General features: G+C 35.0%; 1 pseudogene across 1 annotated transcript; it reads right to left on the bottom strand.

Moving 5' to 3' along the window:
- Positions 1-19: 19 nt before the first annotated feature.
- LOC111279745 (15-cis-phytoene desaturase, chloroplastic/chromoplastic-like) lies at positions 20-19,970 on the bottom strand (annotated as a pseudogene). The gene is made up of 15 exons (XR_016334779.1): positions 19,280-19,970; positions 19,067-19,189; positions 18,213-18,306; positions 17,683-17,740; positions 17,226-17,381; positions 6,173-6,320; position 5,953; positions 5,267-5,386; positions 4,572-4,784; positions 4,379-4,481; positions 3,109-3,162; positions 2,251-2,496; positions 1,670-1,832; positions 1,326-1,439; positions 20-386 (listed from the first exon to the last, which is right to left on the bottom strand). The product of XR_016334779.1 is annotated as a 15-cis-phytoene desaturase, chloroplastic/chromoplastic-like (transcript).
- Positions 19,971-20,130: the final 160 nt, after the last annotated feature.

A 20,130-nucleotide genomic window follows, 5' to 3' on the forward strand; every position in this document is an offset into this window, starting at 1 on the left:
ATTTTCGTATCAACACGAATTATAACATAATAATTTTCGTATTTTATTCATGTTTGATATGAAAGAAACGTGATACAAATATGAATTATCATGTCTATGAAGCATGAACCCCAAATGTTCTTATTTTATATGCAGTTGTTTATCACCGGTAACAATATATTCATTCCCTTTCAGCAAGAAAATTGACTTCCAAATTCCTCTTTCTCCTCCAAAATATCACATCCTAATCCGATATAGCTGCCATTAGTTTCAACCAGAACCCAGGTTTTTTTGCAAACATGTCCTGTAAGATTTCCCCTGTTCTTTCAATACTCGTCCTGCTACAATCACTTTCACTACTCTTGCCTCCAATTACAACCAGAAGCACTCACTTTGGTAATTGTTACCTATGTAATGTAAGTTATAACCAAAAGGGGCAAAAAAATAGAAAAAACAACAACAATAACAACAACTATCATTGTAGTGTAACGTTCTTCTAGGTTTTGGATTCTATCTATCGTTCAGTACTTTGTTTTTTGTTTTCAGGATTATTGTAGGAAAGAAGGTCAATGAAGAGATTCAGAGAAATCTAATAGAGGGGAAAGGACCAATTTGTTGTGTTCATGCAGGAAGCAGTTATCTCCCAATAGAGTGTCCTCCTCTTCATGCCAATAGCGAGAAGAAAAAATTTACTCAGGTAACAAAGGGCCATAACTAGTTGTTACAAAATAAAACCTTGCTATGTGAGTAATAATTCTCTAAAATTAAGAAGCAGATATACAAGAAATAAAGAGATTAAGTTAGGATATACTACAAGTGTTCCTAAATAAATAGCCTGAAACATAACTCTATCCCTCTTCTCTCACCTATCGAATTAAACACTAGTGAAATATTTTTTGTTTCTCCTTTTCCCCTTCCATTCTCGCACTTTAATCTTTCTACAAAAGGGAAGCCTCAATTTCTAACTTACAGGTTACCACTCAATCTAGTAGGGTTGCAATGTCAATGAACTCAGTGTTTCTACCTTAATTTGTTGACTTAAAGATGAATAATGTATTCTACAGCATAATTGTGATTATGATTATTTATGATGACGATTCCTCAAAACCTTAGAAGTTGCTAGAATGATGAAGATTATATAGATTCCTTTTCTTTTTCTTTTTTTTTCTTTTAACAGGATAATTGAAGATCATACAAATTCCATCAAAAGAATTTTACATGCAGTTTGTGATGATGTCTTTGCACATGTTACAGATTTTATAGGGGAATATGATATATATATATATATATATAAATGTGTGCGCGCGCGCGCGCGTGTGTGTGTGTACTGCTGAGAGACCACTAACCTCCTGGCCTTGAACAATCGAACTTGTGAATTTTTGCTTTCAACATAAAAGCCATCAGTGAATGTTTACTCCTGTCAACTTTCTTTGTCCCAAAGTTAGAAGCAACTTGTAATCCTGCATATTTCGATACATTAGAAGTGCTGAAACAAGCACAACAGATAATTTCATTTCATCGTCCTATTGTATGGACTTATTGCCATCTTTACAAGACTCTCCTGGCATAGTGTATAACAACAGGTTTGGCATCTAAGACAACTAGTAATTGAACTTTATGCGGGAAAAAAGTGAAACTTATGCCGGTTCAGCTATAGCAACATGGCAGAGCAAAATAATGCAAAAAGTACCCGTACAATAGACTGTGCACAAAGCTTCCGTGAGAGAACAGCACCTTCCATTGAAGCTAAATACTTTTGCTTTGTCTAATCACCTGCTAGATAGAACCCCTCGATCGGAGATCTTTGCAAGGGGCGTCAGGGTTCACAATTTGGAACAGTTTTATATAAAGATCTGAAATGATAATTAGCTTTTAGTTTCAGTAGGAATCTAGTGACCAAGGTACAAATGTAAATTGATTTAAGGCCTGCAATCCATTTAATATAGATGTACAGTTCCACATATAGATAAATGCATTCATGCATGCATGTGCAAACATACGTATGTAATGCTACTGAAATCCTGTTTAGAGATTGTACGAAAGTTTGTCCAATATAGCATTAAAAGCTTCCATGAAAAATTTGAAATAAATATTTATGTTACATGTTTCTAGCACAATTATACTCTTTGATGCATCACTAAATGAATATAAGGGGAAGCCATCACCAGCCATGAATTTTTCAGCCATGGCATAACATTTCAAGCAATGGCTTGGATTTGATTTAAAAAGAAAGTACTAATAAAGATTCTGAAAGAATGCACTCAATCTAACCTTGGTGTTTTAACAATAAGGTACTTTATGACTTTTGCTTTCCTCTGATCTGCAGAAATTTCATCAGGAAAGAGCTTTACAAGTTCCTTCATTGTAGCATCAATAATTTCTGAGTCACTCTGTGCAATCCATTCTTCAGCAGGGGCAAAAACTAACTCCAGCATGGATTGGTTGGATTGTAATATTCCTATATAAAACAATAAATCATTAATTAGTGGTTGCATGCATGAATGAGGAGACAAAAGCTAATGCAGTTAACCTCTTTTATATAACGAAAAAAATTATTTAAAGGGAGAGTAACAGTAATGTCTCTCCACCTATCATTTTATTCTTTTATAATTATTACTTTCTCAAACTTTCCTTTTTCTCAATTCTCATGGAAGGTTGAGTTAAAATTACACTTCTATATCCAACCGTTCTTTGGATTTGACAGTTGCCAACAATTAATAGGTTCCCCTTCCAAGGCTAAGTCAATTTTTGTAAGTAATTTTCCCATGTTCATCAATAACAGTGACTTCAATAGGTTGCTTACCTTCTGCCTTAGATTGGGAAACTGGAGTTTGATGACTATTGGACACATGATTACCTCCATTTGTTTCAGGCATTGCTTGGCTATCAATAGGCAGAGACCCTAGACAGGAAGTAATAATATCCCTACACTATGGTTTCCACATTCTTATAAGCAAATAACTTTCTTCCTCAAAATTTATTCTAGTTCCATTTCTACATGAATATCATGAATTTAGAAAGACGTTTAGTAAAAATTCATAAAGCTACCATGGGGCAGGCAGATAACAAGCACGATAGCTAAACATATAGCAAAGAGGGGGCAAATTAAAGGGCTAATGAATGAAGTAGGAAGACCTGCTGAAGAGTAGATGATCATAGATGTTCTTCAATTTCCTATCAAACCTGCAAATGGAGATAGTCTACACCACTCAACCATGGGCTCTCATATTAAATTTTGGTGGGAAAGGTATAAATATATACATATTGCAGTCTTGAAACCCAAAAAAGATCTGAGTATCGTAGCACTATAGAAAATAATGCATCTGTTTACAAGGGAATAGCAAGCATGTATCACTAAATTCATTTCATCAGTGGAGTGCAGTGAATTAATAAGAAATTAGAGACAACAATGCTTGCTACAAGAACTCTGAACAAAAATAATGCTGCATTCTGATGGGATATCAGTGTACGGTGTTGGGGACAATGTAAAACCTAAAGGTTTTAATATTGGTCTAAACTTGTGATGCATGAATCCTCCATTTTTCTTGCTGGTCATTGACGTAAGAAACAGCTTCCAGCGATCTCCACTAAACAATTACCCCTTGCATGTGAATTTCGACCATATTGGGCTTTGAGTTAAGCTCCACTCTGCTTATGAGCACTGAAAAGTAATCCACAATTTTGCCCTCTCATTATGACTCTGTACAGCATTGGCCATGATATAGCCTCAAATGAACTACCCCTTGTCTATATAACCTCAAATAAATCGCCCTTTTTTTGTCCCCTTTTCAATGGGAAAATAAAAGAAAACCACAGGACATTCAACCAAAAGCCCAAAGCTTATTAATATACTGCTTAAAGATGCTGCCATGAAAATAATAAAATTGCACGACATAACAACAATAGGAAACACATGCATGCTCTTCTAAACTACTCTTAAAAGTCTATGCAACCTAGAGAGTCATAGCACATGCCCAACACTCCTGCTTTTTGCTTAGAGGGCATATCAAATGAAGGACATAATGTAAATGATGAGCAATATCTTTTGTGAAGGGCTGAAAAACATATACCAGTCCTTCATTTCTCCAGCACTGTTCTGATGTGGGACTCTATACCCTAGGTGCTCTCAAACTGGATTATAATATGCTGCATCAGCACTCAACCATTCAGCTCATGGTCAAGATCAATACCCACATATAATAGTTTCTTCCCATAACACTTCTTTTAAGTTACCATGTTCAATCAGTTGAAAAGATATCAATAGAAAGTCAACGGGATGTACTTACTTCAAACAACATCTTTATGAAGTGCAATGATTTAGAAAAGGGTTGGGGGAATGAGACAGACCAATAGCAATACCAATGAATTGTTTGAACAAACAATAGAATTTGTTACTAACCATATGTGAACATTGATAACTGGAACTCCAACTAATTTATCTAATTTCTTGAAGTATGAAATCTCTCTCCAATCTTCATGCAAAAGTAGCTTGAGGATATCAACTGACAAGTTCAACATCCATCAGCTATTATTAGAGAAGCCGGTAATCTAGTAAAGCTAAATAGTACTATTCAATAGGAAACAGTGTATACCTGGAGTTGCAATTATGTAAGCATCTCCTTCAATTGTATTGCCATTATTTAGAAGAAACCTTTCACATTTCCATCATCATTGAGCTCTATTTTCTTTATTCGTGAGTTAAGCCAGACCTCACCACCCAGTGATTCAATATGATTAACAATAGGCATGCAAAGCCTCTCAGGAGGGTTTACGTCCAAGTATGCCATCTTCGAGCCATTTTTCTCCTGTAGTTGGATTTTCATACGTTCTTAGCAAGCTAGTGTAATGTTGTTATAACTTGCTTTCCTTATTTTGTATAACCTCGACTGTATAAAAATGAATGAATCTGACTATCCAACAAATGTAACCTTGTTTGCAGTACAAATTACAAAAGCTTCACCATCTGTAGATGCTTCTGGACTCTAGTATATAAGAGTACAAGAAAACATGCTATCTCAAAGTGATTGGAGAACATCCAATGAGCCAAAATTAAAATTACCTGTCTGTTGCTCGATCTAATAATGATGTATTAATCGAGGTGTCCGAGTTTCATATTTATAGATTCCTTTGGGACACAAATAATGTCACTACCATTGACATATGGCATAAGTTTTCTGTTTCAAGTACAATTCAACCATGGATCATTTGATGATTTTGTTGCTGATTCTGAATCCAACATAATGAAGTTATAAATATAAAACCAGTGGGCCAAACAAGGGAACCATACCTGAAGAAATCGATTCAAAGCAATCAATATACATTGCATTGAAAGTTCATCGGGGTTAATGAAGTTCAGTGCCTTTGACATGGCAATAAACACCTCATCAGTCACACGATCAGGTATGCCCTGAAAAAGAAAATGATGAAACCAGTTTTCTTTATTTTTAATCATTCAACGAATTTTTGCTACTTAATGCAATTCATACCAGATTCATTAACAATGACGCATGGCAATTATTTAAATGAATGTAGAGGCTAATGCATACATTAACTGATAGACTTTGCATCACCTACAAAAGTTCACTCTACTAAATATAACTCCGCACAAGGCAACTTGGTTTCTAAAGTTTCTTTTGTTACACAATTTCATAAATTCACACCTCTCCCTCTCCCTCCTCCTCTTCCTTTTTCCATTTTCCTAGAAGCCTTCGGCAATACTTTTCTCCCATCGAAAAGTTTAGCATCATGATATTTCATGTTTCACTCATATAAAATGAAGCACCAGCACTAAAATCAATGGAGAGTCATGCACACATTTAATACTATGAATATAGCACAGAAATGAGATTCGTCAGGGACCCCAAGTGACTTCAAACAAATCCAGGCATAAGGATTGTTTTTCTATTATACTTGTACTCTTATGCACCTTTCTCAAGCAAGAAAAGTATCATGTATTTGGTAAAGTCTTAAAACTCTGTATCAGACCCATACATGCATGCAACCACAGGACAGCAAATTAATTGCGCCATTATATGAGCAGAGCTTAAAGTTGACGAGGCTCTTTTTGGGAAGTTTTTTATCAGGATGAACTAAGCTCACCACTCAGACACCAGCCAAACTTGCAGCCATACCATTTATGTACGTGCTAATAGCCTCGAAAGGAGAATTTTGTCAAAAAAATAACTGACATAACTGCTTTTTCATCCACTCTTTAACAGTTAAACCATCTTGGGCTTCAACATAAGGTTGTCCACCAAGCATTGCTGGTAAGAGTCCTATTGCAAACTTCACTTACTCAGGCCAAGTCAGCATTTCATTGTTCTTCAAAATGGCCCATATCCCTGTCAGTTTACATTGATAGGAGATATAAGCAAAGTAGATGCAAATTGTAATTTTTTACTTTCGTAGGTGTTAGTCCTGGCATTCAGCGTCTGTAGAAAAAATTCCACATAAATTTAAATGATAAGGGCAAAACATAGTTTCCCAATCACCCCAATGGGTCCAACACTAATATGGATCAGACACATTCTAAAAGAGGAATGTAATTCAGCCCCCAACAAGGCATGGCTTCCTACATACATGGACAAGACAAAAAAATAATAATAATAACAAAAGCTAAGATCTATTCCTAGATCAAAACCTTAGAGAACGAAAATACAAGCAAATAATCTAGGGATTTGTATCAATCACACCAGAAAAAAAGATTAAACAATTGAAACAGGGAAAAAGCAAACATAGAGAAATAAGATATGAAGAGCTTTTGCAAATTTCCTACCATGGCCACAACAAGAAGAAAACCCATCGTTGAAAGATCAAGAAATTATAATCGGTCATCCTCCCAAAACCCCTTACACCCAACCGTTATGAGCTGTTCTCATTCACATGCTCATTGGCAGACTTAGAAACATCGAAAGACTCATTTCCTATATGAACAGCCTGGAAAGTTCATACGCAAAAGAGTGGGCTCATTAGAATCCCTTTTGGATTGAATATGCTGAAACAGAGCCAATTTGATAAATGAAAACTTGATAAACCGAGGAAGTCAACATTCTGCCGCAAGCTAGTGTAGTTCCAAAAGTGGCCCAACTCTCAGAGCTCAAGATTTCAAGAAAGCAAAGCAATAATCTTCAATTAAAAGGCATACAACTTAAAATCAATTAGCAATAAGTGGAGAAACCTGTCTTGAATATAAGGTTGGTCCTAAGAAGCCCCAAATTAAACAATCTTGGATTACCAGGACCTAATGAGGACAACTAATGCTTCAGTCTTATGTTTTCTACTATGACAAAACAATTAAAGGAAACTAAGGGAAAGGCGATGAGCAATTTGGGTGACCGACAATAAATACACATAAATGGAAAGAATAAACATCAATAGCAAACTGGAATATATTGACTAACCTATAAGATAGAATGGCGACAAGAGCAAAAAACTTGTCCCCAATATTAATTAATCATGTAGAGCTGTCATAACGTCTAGATTCGGAGATCTATCGCTAGACATTGACTTTTAGGGAGTCGCCACCAATCTTTTTTTATCTATGTGCGATTGGACACCTAAAAAATCTGTCCTTTCAGGGAACACCTAAGCTTAAGGGTCCCTAAAAGAATAGGTTCAGGTCTGCTAACCAGAACAGGGTTCGAGAGTTCGGTTACGTGTGAGGAATGTTATAGCACCATCGCAACGCCCATCAAAAGATGGTACCAGCTTAAATTTGTGTTATCCAAAAGCCTTAAAATTTTACCAAGTAATTAATTGTTGGAAATTATTCTCAATTGACTCTAATACTTTTAGCAGAAAATTGAAAAAATCCCCTCACCTCAAGAGTATGCAAGAAAAACTACTGTTTCACTTACAGAGGCTCCGTCGTCGGATTACTTAAAGAAAAATCAAAATAAAAATCAAAATAGAAAGGAAGGAAAGAATGATTGTTTTTGTGTAGGGAAAATTGATACTTTCAACTTTTCCCCAAAAATATTTTTTTTTTGAAATTTATTTTAAGGAAAATTGATACTTTCAACTTTTCCTCAAAAATATTTTTTTTTGAAACTTTGATTTCTAAGGAAAATTGATACTTTCAACTTTTCCCCAAAAATCTTTTTTTGGAAATTTATTTTTAAGGAAAATTGATACTTTCAACTTTTCCTCAAAAATATTTTTTTTGAAACTTTGATTTCCAAGGAAAATTGATACTTTCAACTTTTCCTCAAAAATCTTTTTTTGGAAATTTATTTTTAAGAAAAATTGATACTTTCAACTTTTCCTCAAAAATATTTTTTTTGAAACTTTGATTTCTAAGGAAAATTGATACTTTCAGCTTTTCCTCAAAAATCCTTTTTTGGAAATTTATTTTTAAGGAAAATTGATACTTTCAACTTTTCTCCAAAAATATTTTTTTTTGAAACCTTGATCTTCAAGGAAAATTGATACTTTCAACTTTTCCCTAAAAATATTTTTTTTTGAAAATTTTGATTTTTATTTAAAGAAAATAGAATAATAAAAAATATGAATAAAAATAAAAAATAAAGAAAAATAAAACAAAAATAAAAATAAAAGTAAGATAAAAAGAATATTAAATAAACTTAATCTAATAAAAAAATAGAAAAACAAATAAACAAATAAATGAAAATAAAAAAAATTCAAAAAAAAAACCTGGAGCGGCTCGGCTCGGCTCGGCTCAAGGAAGAGAAAACGGCTCGAGGGGCGGCTTGGGAAGCTCGGCTCTGCTCGGCTTGGCTCGGAGGTGGGCTGGCACGCGCGGGTCAGGAAGCGGGTCGACGCTCGGGTCGGGTCGGTTTCGGCAAAACGCGCGGATCCTTTGATTAACTTAAAGCCAAAACGACGTCGTTTTGGGAGGGTATAAAAGGCATCTTCCTCCGTTTTTCGACAGACCGCTCCTCCCCTCTCTCTCTCTTCTTCCTTTTTTCTCTGCCTTCTCTCTAAAAGGCCGAAGAACACCGGTGGAATTTTCTCCGGATTCTAGAAAATGTCACCGGAATCTAGAAATTTCGTCGGAAGTTCGTCGAAAGTTGATCGAAAAGTTGGTCGGTTTCTGGATCCTCGTCGAAAACTGGGTACCTCGCCGGAATCTTCAAATTTGGCCGGAATTGTGGTCGAAAAATTCAACCATCGCCGAAAAATTCACCGGAATCTGGAAATTTCCCAGAAATTTCCAGAAAAATTTTTCGCCAAAAATTTCTAAAAAATTATTTCTGATCCCTACAGCTATCCTAACACTTTTCAACCTTCTTTAGCCTTCGAAAACTCTTCTAAACACCTCTTTTCTCTTAAATTCAGTAGCTTTGCTCACTGTTTTCTGTGTGTTTAGCTTTCTGTTCCAGAGTCTCTTTTATAGGGGTTGATCAGGAGTTCCTGATCAATCCCAATTCCTCCTTGGACGGGGATTCAATCTTTGAATCCAATTGGACTCTTCTGATTGAGTTCCCCTCCATAGTGGGATTCTTCAACTTTTAATCTTAGCCCTCCAAAATAAAAATAAAAAAAAATACTAGATAATTAGAAAAGATAAATCAAAAAAATATTATAAGATAAATAAAAAAAATAATATCAGATATATAAAAATACGAAAATAAATAAAAAATAAAAATAAAAATATATATATTAGTAATAATAAATAAATAATAAATATATAGGATATACATAAAATATAAAAAAAAATAACCAAGATACAATTGGACTTACCCATTTGGGCCAGGCCCAATTGATCCGGGCCTGGACCAAATTGGGTGTCTACAGCTGCCCCTCTTTGCACATTTTCTGTGAAACAAAAATTGCGTAAAGACGTAGACACCCAATCAAGATTCAACTCAACATTGTCATTTTTTTTGTTTTTTTTATTTTTTTTTTTGTTTTTTTTGTTTTTTATTTTTTTTGTTTTTTTTTTTTATCAAAGCTCCTCTAAACAGAGGCTCAACGACTTTGAGAAACATAAATTGCTCCTCTAAACAGAGGCACCACGACTTTGAAAAGTAAATTGCTCCTCTAAACAGAGGCACCACGACTTTGGAAAGTAAATTGCTCCTCTAAACAGAGGCAACGGAACTTTGAAAGTAAATTGCTCCTCTAAACAGATGCACCACGACTTTGGAAAGTAAATTGTTCCTCTAAACAGAGGCACCACGACTTTGAAAAGTAAATTGCTCCTCTAAACAGAGGCAACGGAACTTTGAAAAGTAAATTGCTCCTCCAAACAGAGGCACCACGACTTTGAAAGTAAATTGCTCCTCTAAATAGAGGCACCACGACTTTGAAAAGTAAATTGCTCCTTGACAATCATGTCCACAGGAGTTGAAAGTTGTGTTTGGAGGAATTTCAGGAGATTATGCCCAAAGGTCTTATAAATCAACCCTGATACCAAAAGACATCCTATTTCAAGGATTAGGAACTTACCTGACAAGCTTTTTCTTTTTCAATTCTGTAAAATATCTTCATATCTGTCTTCTTCATGTGGGATGTTGGAACACCCTTGCTTCTTGAATTCATACACTATACTTTCCTGAAAGTAGTGTATGCTATGCAAATGCATATGAATTTCGATGCATGCTATGCAAATGTTGACCAATTAATTCCTGTTCAATGTATGGTACTCAAGTTTCTCAAGCTCTTTCTTAGGCATCAAGCCTTTTGATTCTTCAGAGATCCAATTACACTGCTCTTCTAAGATCGAACCAGTGTAGCTTTCAATTATCTTTTTCACTCACATTCTTCCTTATTCAGTTTCTCAATACTTTGGAATAAGCTTCATCAATTGATCATCACTTGACCATCATTCAATGAATTTCTCAGCACTAACAAATTTCAAAACAAGTTTCATTCACCATCACTGGGTCATTGTCTCAGCATTAACCATTCCAAAATAAACTCTGTCCACTAATAGTTCTCATCATTCAATCATAACTTGCAAGTCATATCGACCAACTCATCCTTGTACTCATCACTTGGTTGTATCACTTTTCAAGATTTGCCCTATCATATTCTCTATTTGGTCACATCATATATCTTTCCAAATCATCTCTTTTAAGTCTCTACCATTTCTTCATTTTGTCACCATCATCATCTTAGATTTCTTTTCAAATGAATACAAGACTCTTTTAAGCACATATTCATTCATTCATTATCATTTCAAATCTTGACAAATACAATGCAATCAAGCATTTTCTCAATTCACTCTAAAGGTGTAACAATAAGAGAACAGAAGGTGAACTATGGTAAAGATAATCAATGAAGATCTATTTTGGTACAGAACAAATAGGACAAGAAATGTCATTGGGATGGATGGTATGTCGAAATGATGAATATTCAAACAATTCTCAACATTAATCTATGATTCTTTTTCAAAAACGCATTCCATTTACTGTTGAAGTCAATTTGAGCTTGGAGAACTTTGCCCCGGTCTTTGAGGGATCTTCAGATGTCTTTGATCTTTCATTCATGTGAGCCATTTGACCTGGATCTCTTTCTATCAAAATCAACCCTTCAGGTTTTCAATTTGAATCTCCTTTTTTCATTTTTTCATTTCTTTCTTCTTTCTTTCTTTCTTTCTTTTTTTTTTCTTTTTTTTTCCATCATTTTTTTCTTTTTTCCATCATATTTTTTCTTTTTTCTCATTTTTCATCCATTGTTGATATCTTTCATACATCAAACTTTAGAGCATGATTCCATTGTTTCCTTATGAGCATACCTTCGCTCAACATATGATCATTCAAATTGAGTATTCACACTTGATCGAAATGGACTTTTCAAGGTTGTAATGTAGGCCAAGGTGAAGGGTCATAAAAAAATGGATATAATAGGCTCAAAACATGTATTAAAAAGGTTCAAAGCCAAAGGATCATTTGATGCAGCTTGGCATTTTGCCTCACATCATTTCACTACTTTTTTTTCTTCACACAAAGGATTCTCATCACTTTGCCCCAAGTCATGTGTGGCATTTATTTTTCTTTTGCTTTTCTTTCTCTTTTCATCTTTGAGACCTTTTGTGGTGTTTTTTTTCTTTTTTTCTTTTTTTTTTTCAAAAATTACCCTCCAGTGTAGAGGGTGATCCTTGGTTGGAGTTCTTCAGAAAGAAAAAAAAATGATAGGCTCAAAGGGGTAACAATAAATGGTTTTTCAAATGATAAAAAAAAGGTGGCCATTTTTCATCTCAATTATGAATTCCTTTCTTGAACATCATCTATTGAACAAGGCTCATGAACTTGTATAAAAGATTGCACATCTTCAAGATATATCTATTTCTCGTCCAGTAACAGCTTACTTTTTGCTCAAATCATCTTCTCATATTAATATGGATGAGTTCTCAAAATTAAATCCCAGAATTATTGTTATCATTGTCTAAATATTCATCATCTGAAATTTAAGAATGAGAATGTGAAGTTATGAAAGGTAACGGGGCATGGAATAATGATCGAGTGAAAGAGAAAAATGTAATGAAATGTACTAACTTGCCTTTATTAAGATGATAACAAGTGAAGTCATATTGCAAAAAAAGAAATCTAACATTACTTGAAAAAAAATCTTAAAATGACAAAAAACTTCAACCAGCCTTATCTCCATTCTTAATTAGCCCTCTATATGATTAGGTGAAGAAATCCCTATTGACATCTTGCCCCTCAATTCATTGTGACTCTCCGGCCCCTTTCTGTTCTTGACCTTCACTCAGAACGCTGACATTAGGGGTTGTTGCTTTTCCCTGATCAAAACTTATCATTCCGTCATTGATCAATCGTTGCACCTTATGCTTTAAAGCAGTGCAATTTTCAGTAGAATGGCCAGTAATTCCATAGTGGTAGTCGCAGTGGGCTGTAGGATCATACTACTTTGGATAGGGTGGTTTAAGCGGTTCCACATGGCTGGGGGCAATCAAGTGGCTATTATAGAGTTCTCGATATAACTCTGTATAAGTCATAGGGATTGGATCAAATACAAGTTTTTCTCGAGTACTCCGTTCTCGTGAGCCACTCGCTGGGTTAGTAGGGCGAATTTGGGTTCTTACAGGAGCTTGAATGTTAAGACGATAAGTGGATGAATAAGATGGTTGTGGAGCTAGCTGGTATGGGTAGGATGAGGCATTATTCACAGCAGGATAGTATGGAGAGTAACCTTGGGATGGATAGGGTTGATAACCCCTGAATTGTTGTCTATCGAAGCTCACAGCTTGAGCTTCAGCTTCTTTCTTTTCTGATGCCTTCTTGGTTTCTCCTCCTTTCAACTTACCATTTTTTATGGCACTTTCAATAATTTCTCCAGAGATCACCATGTCAGTAAAATTTTTTGTTGCATTCTCTATCATCTTTTCATAATATGGAGGCTTCAAAGTGCTAACAAATAGCACTGTGGTCTCTTTTTCTGTCAGTGGAGGTTGTACCTGTGAAGCTATATCTCTCCATCTCTGGGCGTATTCTTTAAAAGACTCATTTGCCTTTTTCTCCAGATTCTGTAAAGATAAATGATCTGGGGCCAAATCGATGATATGTCGATAATGACTGATGAAGTCATGAGCCATATCGCTCCAAGATCGAATGTGGGTCCTATCCAACCGAACATACCACCTGACCGCAGAGCCAGTAAGATTATCCTGGAAGACATGCATCAAGAGTTTTTCATCATGAGCATGAGCTGCCATCTTCCTGTAAAACATGGTGATGTGGGTTTTGGGGCACTTTGTACCATCATATTTTTTAAATTTCGGTACTTTGAACTTATAGGGGATAATCACGTCAGGAACTAGACAGAGCCCAGCAGCATCAACTGACCCATAAAAGCTAAATCCTTCCACAGCCCTTAGCCTTTGCTCTAGCATGCTAATCTTGGAACTTTCCTCAGCTTCCACTCTCATCTTTTCCTTATCCTTCTCTTTTAAATCATTTAGATCAGGAATTGGTTCTGCTGCCTTTTTAGTGAAGACAGGATTTATATAGCTGTTATACTGCCCTGGGTTGAAAGCTGATGGCATTCCAGGATATGTTGGATATGCGAAGTGTTGTGGTGGGACCTCTTGGGCAAACTGGGCTTGAGGTAGGCCAAAATCTGGAGGGTACAAAGGGTCAGCCACTTCTTGTAATGGGGGAACTTGCTGGCTTGTATTTTCTGCAACTCCTTTTCCTTTATTCATATTATTAAGAGCCTCCAGAATCTTGCTTAGCTCACTTTCAATCTTCTCTTGTGCTTTTTCTAGCTTTTCAAATCTATGAGAACTTTTCTCCTCCATTTGCCTTGCTCTGGATCTTGTGTTGTATGGATGAGCAGGGTTTTCGCTAGATAGAGCTATCCTGGAATCCTTGAGTACCATACTCATGATTAGAAATGTTATGCTATGCTTTATGGATGGTGCTCAAATGAAATGCACATTTTCCTGAATGAAATCTAGTGTGAAATGTGTGTAAATGATTGTGTTAAAACATGCAGATGCATAAAACAATACAGTTAATTTCATGGATGAAATGAAAATGATGCTGATGCATAACATTACATATGATAATGAAAATGATGCACAAAGTCAGACAATCAAAATGATTAGATAAACACCTTTTTGTGTCCTAATTTCAAGGTATATCTATCATTGGGTAGAAAGGGCTCTATCCTAGGTTTAGGCACTCCTAAGGTTCACTATATGCAGTTTTAAGGTCAAAGTCTAAAGGTTCTCAAATTGTTCCTTACATCCTTGTTCATCACAGACTAGTAAGGCATCCTAATCCTCACCCATTACAGGCTACAAGCGAAAAAGGTTCAATTTGAGTGGGAGTATTTCGCTAGCCATTGCGGAGGCATTAGACCTCACGAAAGCAATAGGTACTTTACTCCCTCCTAGAGGGACGGAGCTCGGGTATAGAGCTCATGTTATGCAAATGCATATGAATGACATAATTAACAAGGTAAATAAACATGAATGAATAATAACACATATGTACAAAAAGGGTTCAATTTTATTAAGCTTTTGGATAACACAAATTATTTGCTGGCCTGACTCTCAAATTCCCCAGTGGAGTCGCCAAGCTGTCATAACGTCTAGATCCGGGGATCTATCGCTAGACATTGACTTTTAGGGAGTCGCCACCAATCTTTTTTTATCTAGGTGCGATTGGCCACCTAAAAAATCTGTCCTTTCAGGGAACACCTAAGCTTAAGGGTCCCTAAAAGAATAGGTTCAGGTCTGCTAACCAGAACAGGGTTCGGGAGTTCGGTTACGTATGAGGAAGGTTATAGCACCCTCGCAACGCCCATCAAAAGATGGTACCAGCTTAAATTTGTGTTATCCAAAAGCCTTAAAATTTTACCAAGTAATTAATTGTTGAAAATTATTCTCAATTGACTCTAATACTTTTAGCAGAAAATTGAAAAAATTCCCTCACCTCAAGAGTATGCAAGAAAAACTACTGTTTCACTTACAGAGGCTCCGTCGTCGGATTACTTAAAGAAAAATCAAAATAAAAATCAAAATAGAAAGGAAGGAAAGAATGATTGTTTTTGTGTAGGAAAAATTGATACTTTCAACTTTTCCCCAAAAATATTTTTTTTGGAAATTTATTTTAAGGAAAATTGATACTTTCAACTTTTCCTCAAAAATATTTTTTTTTGAAACTTTGATTTCTAAGGAAAATTGATACTTTCAACTTTTCTCCAAAAATCTTTTTTTGAAAATTTATTTTTAAGGAAAATTGATACTTTCAACTTTTCCTCAAAAATATTTTTTTTGAAACTTTAATTTCCAAGGACAATTGATACTTTCAACTTTTCCTCAAAAACCTCTTTTTTGGAAATTTATTTTTAAGGAAAATTGATACTTTCAACTTTTCCCTAAAAATATTTTTTTTTTTGAAAATTTTGATTTTTATTTAAAGAAAATAGAATAATAAAAAATATGAATAAAAATAAAAAATAAAGAAAAGTAAAACAAAAATAAAAATAAAAGTAAGATAAAAAGAATATTAAATAAACTTAATCTAATAAATAAAAAAATAGAAAAACAAATAAATGAAAATAAAAAAAATTCAAAAAAAAAAACCTGGAGCGGCTCGGCTCGGCTCGGCTCAAGGAAGAGAAAACGGCTCGAGGGGCGGCTTGGGAAGCTCGGCTCTGCTCGGCTTGGCTCGGAGGTGGGCTGGCACGCGCGGGTCAAGAAGCGGGTCGACGCTCGGGTCGGGTCGGTTTCGACAAAACGCGTGGATACTCTGATTAACTTAAAGCTAAAACGACGTCGTTTTGGGAGGGTATAAAAGGCACCTTCCTCCGTTTTTCGACAGACCGCTCCTCCCCTCTCTCTCTCTTCTTCCCTTTTTCTTTGCCTTCTCTCTAAAAGGCCGAAGAACACCGATGAAATTTTCGTCGGATTATGAAAAATGTCACCGGAATCTAGAAATATCACCGGAAGTTGGTCGAAAAGTTGGTCGATTTTTGGATCCTCGCCGGAAACTGGGTACCTCGCCGGAATCTTCAAATTTGGCCGGAATTGTGGCCAAAAAATTCACCGGAATCTGAAAATTTTCCAGAAATTTCCAGAAAAATTTTTCGCCAAAAATTTCTAAAAAATTATTTCTGATCCCTACAGCTATCCTAACACTTCTCAACCTTCTTTAGCCTTCGAAAACTTTTCTAAACACCTCTTTTCTCTCAAATTCAGTAGCTTTGCTCACTGTTTTCTATGTGTTTAGCTTTCTGTTCCAGAGTCCCTTTTATAGGGGTTGATCAGGAGTTCCTGATCAATCTTAATTCCTCCTTGGACGGGGATTTAATCTTTGAATCCAATTGGACTCTTCTGATTGAGTTCCCCTCCATAGTGGGATTCTTCAACTTTTAATCTTAGCCCTCCAAAATAAAAATAAAAAAAAATATTAGATAATTAGAAAAGATAAATCAAAAAAATATTATAAGATAAATAAAAAAAATAATATCAAATATATAAAAATACGAAAATAAATAAAAAATAAAAATAAAAATATATATTAGTAATAATAAATAAATAATAAATATATAGGATATACATAAAATATAAAAAAAAAATAATCATGATACAATTAGACTTACCCATTTGGGCCAGACCCAATTGATCCGGGCCGGACCAAATTGGGTGTCTACAAGTACAAGGTGTTGTCTACAGCCAACCAATTAAATCAAAACAGGTACACAAACAGGCAGTTCTATTTTCCTACTGTTTGTAAAAGCAAAAACACATTTTCATAGATTTGTACAACATATACAAACTTTAGTTACCATGTATTTCAGTCGTTTACCATTTATGGGTGCAGGTAGAACTTCTGGAAAATCAAATCGGCTGAACTCTCCAGGTTTATTTGGCATTGCAAACATCATAGAATGCTCCTTCCATTGCAGCTGGTCGTTGATGCCAAGTTCTCCAAACAAGTTTTGCACATTTGGGTAAGCTCCAACTTGCCAAAAAGAAAAGGAAAAAAAAAAAGATGTTGAAATTTATCAGATAGTTCGGCATGATAAAACAGTCAGGAGATGAAGAAGAAAACAATAGGTGGAAATATTGTCAAAAATTTCCACAAACCTATGTATTTACAACTTTCAGGTACTAAAAAGGAGGATGATAAAATAAAACAAAATAAAGAATCAAATCAATTACTGAACATGAAATTTCAAATACAAGGGTAGATCCTTAAAAAATGTAAAGAGGAAAACCAGATGGGGAAGGCTGAGAAAACAAAAAAATGTATCTATACTTACAGAATATATGTAGGCCTGTCTCATACCAATCTCCATCATCATCTCTCCATGCAGCCACCTGTTTAAAATAAGACCAAACTCTAATCTCTCACAGAAGACAAGGATAAGGGAAAAGAACACCTTAAACCGCATAGGCATGCATGCCATGCTAAAAGCTTAAAATTTTTACAAGCCATTTAAAGGTATTTTAATTGATAAAAAATCATCAATTTAGTTTAAACCAAAAGTTTTTTTTTTTCTTTTGCATGCAACTGGAGGCTTGAGAAAAGACATTATCCAAAGAAACTCAAGTTAGTCATTAATGCAGTTTAGTTTCACATGGTAAACATTATTTAATTTATGCTGCATGCCATAATTCAGCAAAATAACTAAAGCTTCCTTGAATAAATCTTGCAGTTAAAATTGTGTTGTCTTCCTCAAAGATGAAGTGTAAGATATCTCCTCATATTATGCGCAATAAGGTTTTAGAAATGAGAAGATGATACAATAATATAATAGGTGTAAATTTCTATGAAAAATAGCGCCAAAACCTTTCCACCTAGAACATCTCTTGCTTCTAATAACAGAGGTTTGTGACCTGCATCCGCTAAATACTTTCCAGTTGACAAACCAGCCAAACCTGCAAAAATTCAAAAGTGGCAAGTCTAGTCTAGTAGCAAAAACAAACTCAAGTGATGGATCATACATTAAATCTAGAACCCTGTAATGAACTAAGATGTCATTCATAAGACTAATTCCCAAAAAGAAATACATGGCAAAGGCATGCAGAAAACACAAAAGGATCAAAATTTTAGGTATTACACCAATATCAACCCAAGGCCAAAGGGCTATATTTTCATTCTAACAATAGCTTTTAAGCAAGCAGATTCTTCTTTGTCTATCAAACAAAAGCATATTCATACTTGAAAGTTAACCCTTGGAATCAGTAAAAAGAAACAAACAAGATGTTTACATTCACAGACTCATATGACAGAAGAATACCAAATTATTACCTAATTATTCTTGCATGCAAACCATCCAATTCTCACAAAGCACAGGGCCCTAAATTGGCACAGCCTTCTAATAAAACTAGATATGGTCACATCAGCAAATAAAATGTAAAATAGGAACATTTTGAACACAAAGTCACAATCCAATGACAGAGTATGAGACTCTCGACTGGAAAAATGTTAATAAATTTAGTTAAAAACCAAGGCAGAATGAAGTCAAGGCAAAAATTCAGTTCATCCGTATGAAAAAATAAAAAATAAAAATAAAAACTTTAAGAAATTTAGCTACAGCAAAGGCACAAAGAAGCCACCAAAAATTCAAAAGGTATAGAAAATGGATTTCCTAAAGGACAAAGAAAACAAATATCAGAATTAAGAGAAAATTCATTCCTGCACCAACAATTATGACTTTCAATGGCTTAGCTGGACGGGGAGCAGAATGAAAAGAAGCAGAAAAAGAAGCAGCCTCCAAAAATTAACAGTATTCTCAAGCTCTGGTCTTAGATAATCTATGCAAACTACCAGGCTCATAATAATAAAACAAGTAAATATTATTCATCTCACTATTACAAAAGGGTAAGGTTATCCAAACATTCATCAACACCAACCAACCTGCAAAGGACAAGCACCCTTACTTGACATCTTTTTAAAGGGAATTCTCAAGGTATTTCCCATGGATTCGCCACTTCTAAAAGCTAAGACGCTTCCCATGCTTATTGAATTGCTTTTAAAGTTTAAGTGCACAGCAGCAACACTGCCACAGAGACTCATTTTCTTCAAAACCAATATCCCAAAGTTCAGATCTTTATGACCCAATTCAACTGCAGCTGTTGCAAATAAGCAAAAACAAGAAATGGTTAATTGTAGTTTATCAACATGAAGAAGAAGAACACATAAAACTATCATAAACAGAAAGCAAAACAAACCCTTTTTTGCCTTTACAAATCCAAGCACAAAATAAAAAAAAAAACTATTTGCTTCAAAAAGAGGAGAAAAGGGTGTTGCAGATGCAAATTGAACACCGCCAAAGCAACTAAAAAGAACCCAGAGAAGGAGTAGATTGAATTACAGAAAAGATTACTAAAATACTTGACTTGCCTTAGCAATAGAAACTTAGAAGTTAGAAAGCGGGATATGGACAGCGGGCGTGTACTTGTATTTTTAAGGCATGAGAGTTCGGGTTTGGCCTAACCGAAATACAGGTAAACATGACATAAATCATTACAAAACGCTTTTGGCGGGTTGCTATTTTTGGGGCTGGTCGGTGTTTCAGGAATATTCTTCAACATTTTGTCTCTATTTTCTTTAGCATATAGATAGAGTTCTACCAAATACCAATGGGTACTTTTGTATTTATTATTTTATATTTCATATTATTCTAATAATCAAACATATAAATAATAGGAGTTCATTTAATTAAGCGCACACATGCTGTTTCAATTTTTGAACATTTTAAGCT

This window comes from Durio zibethinus, chromosome 27 (assembly GCF_047325235.1).
Source record: "Durio zibethinus cultivar Kanyao isolate XHJ-2024 chromosome 27, ASM4732523v1, whole genome shotgun sequence".
NCBI lineage: Eukaryota > Viridiplantae > Streptophyta > Magnoliopsida > Malvales > Malvaceae > Durio > Durio zibethinus.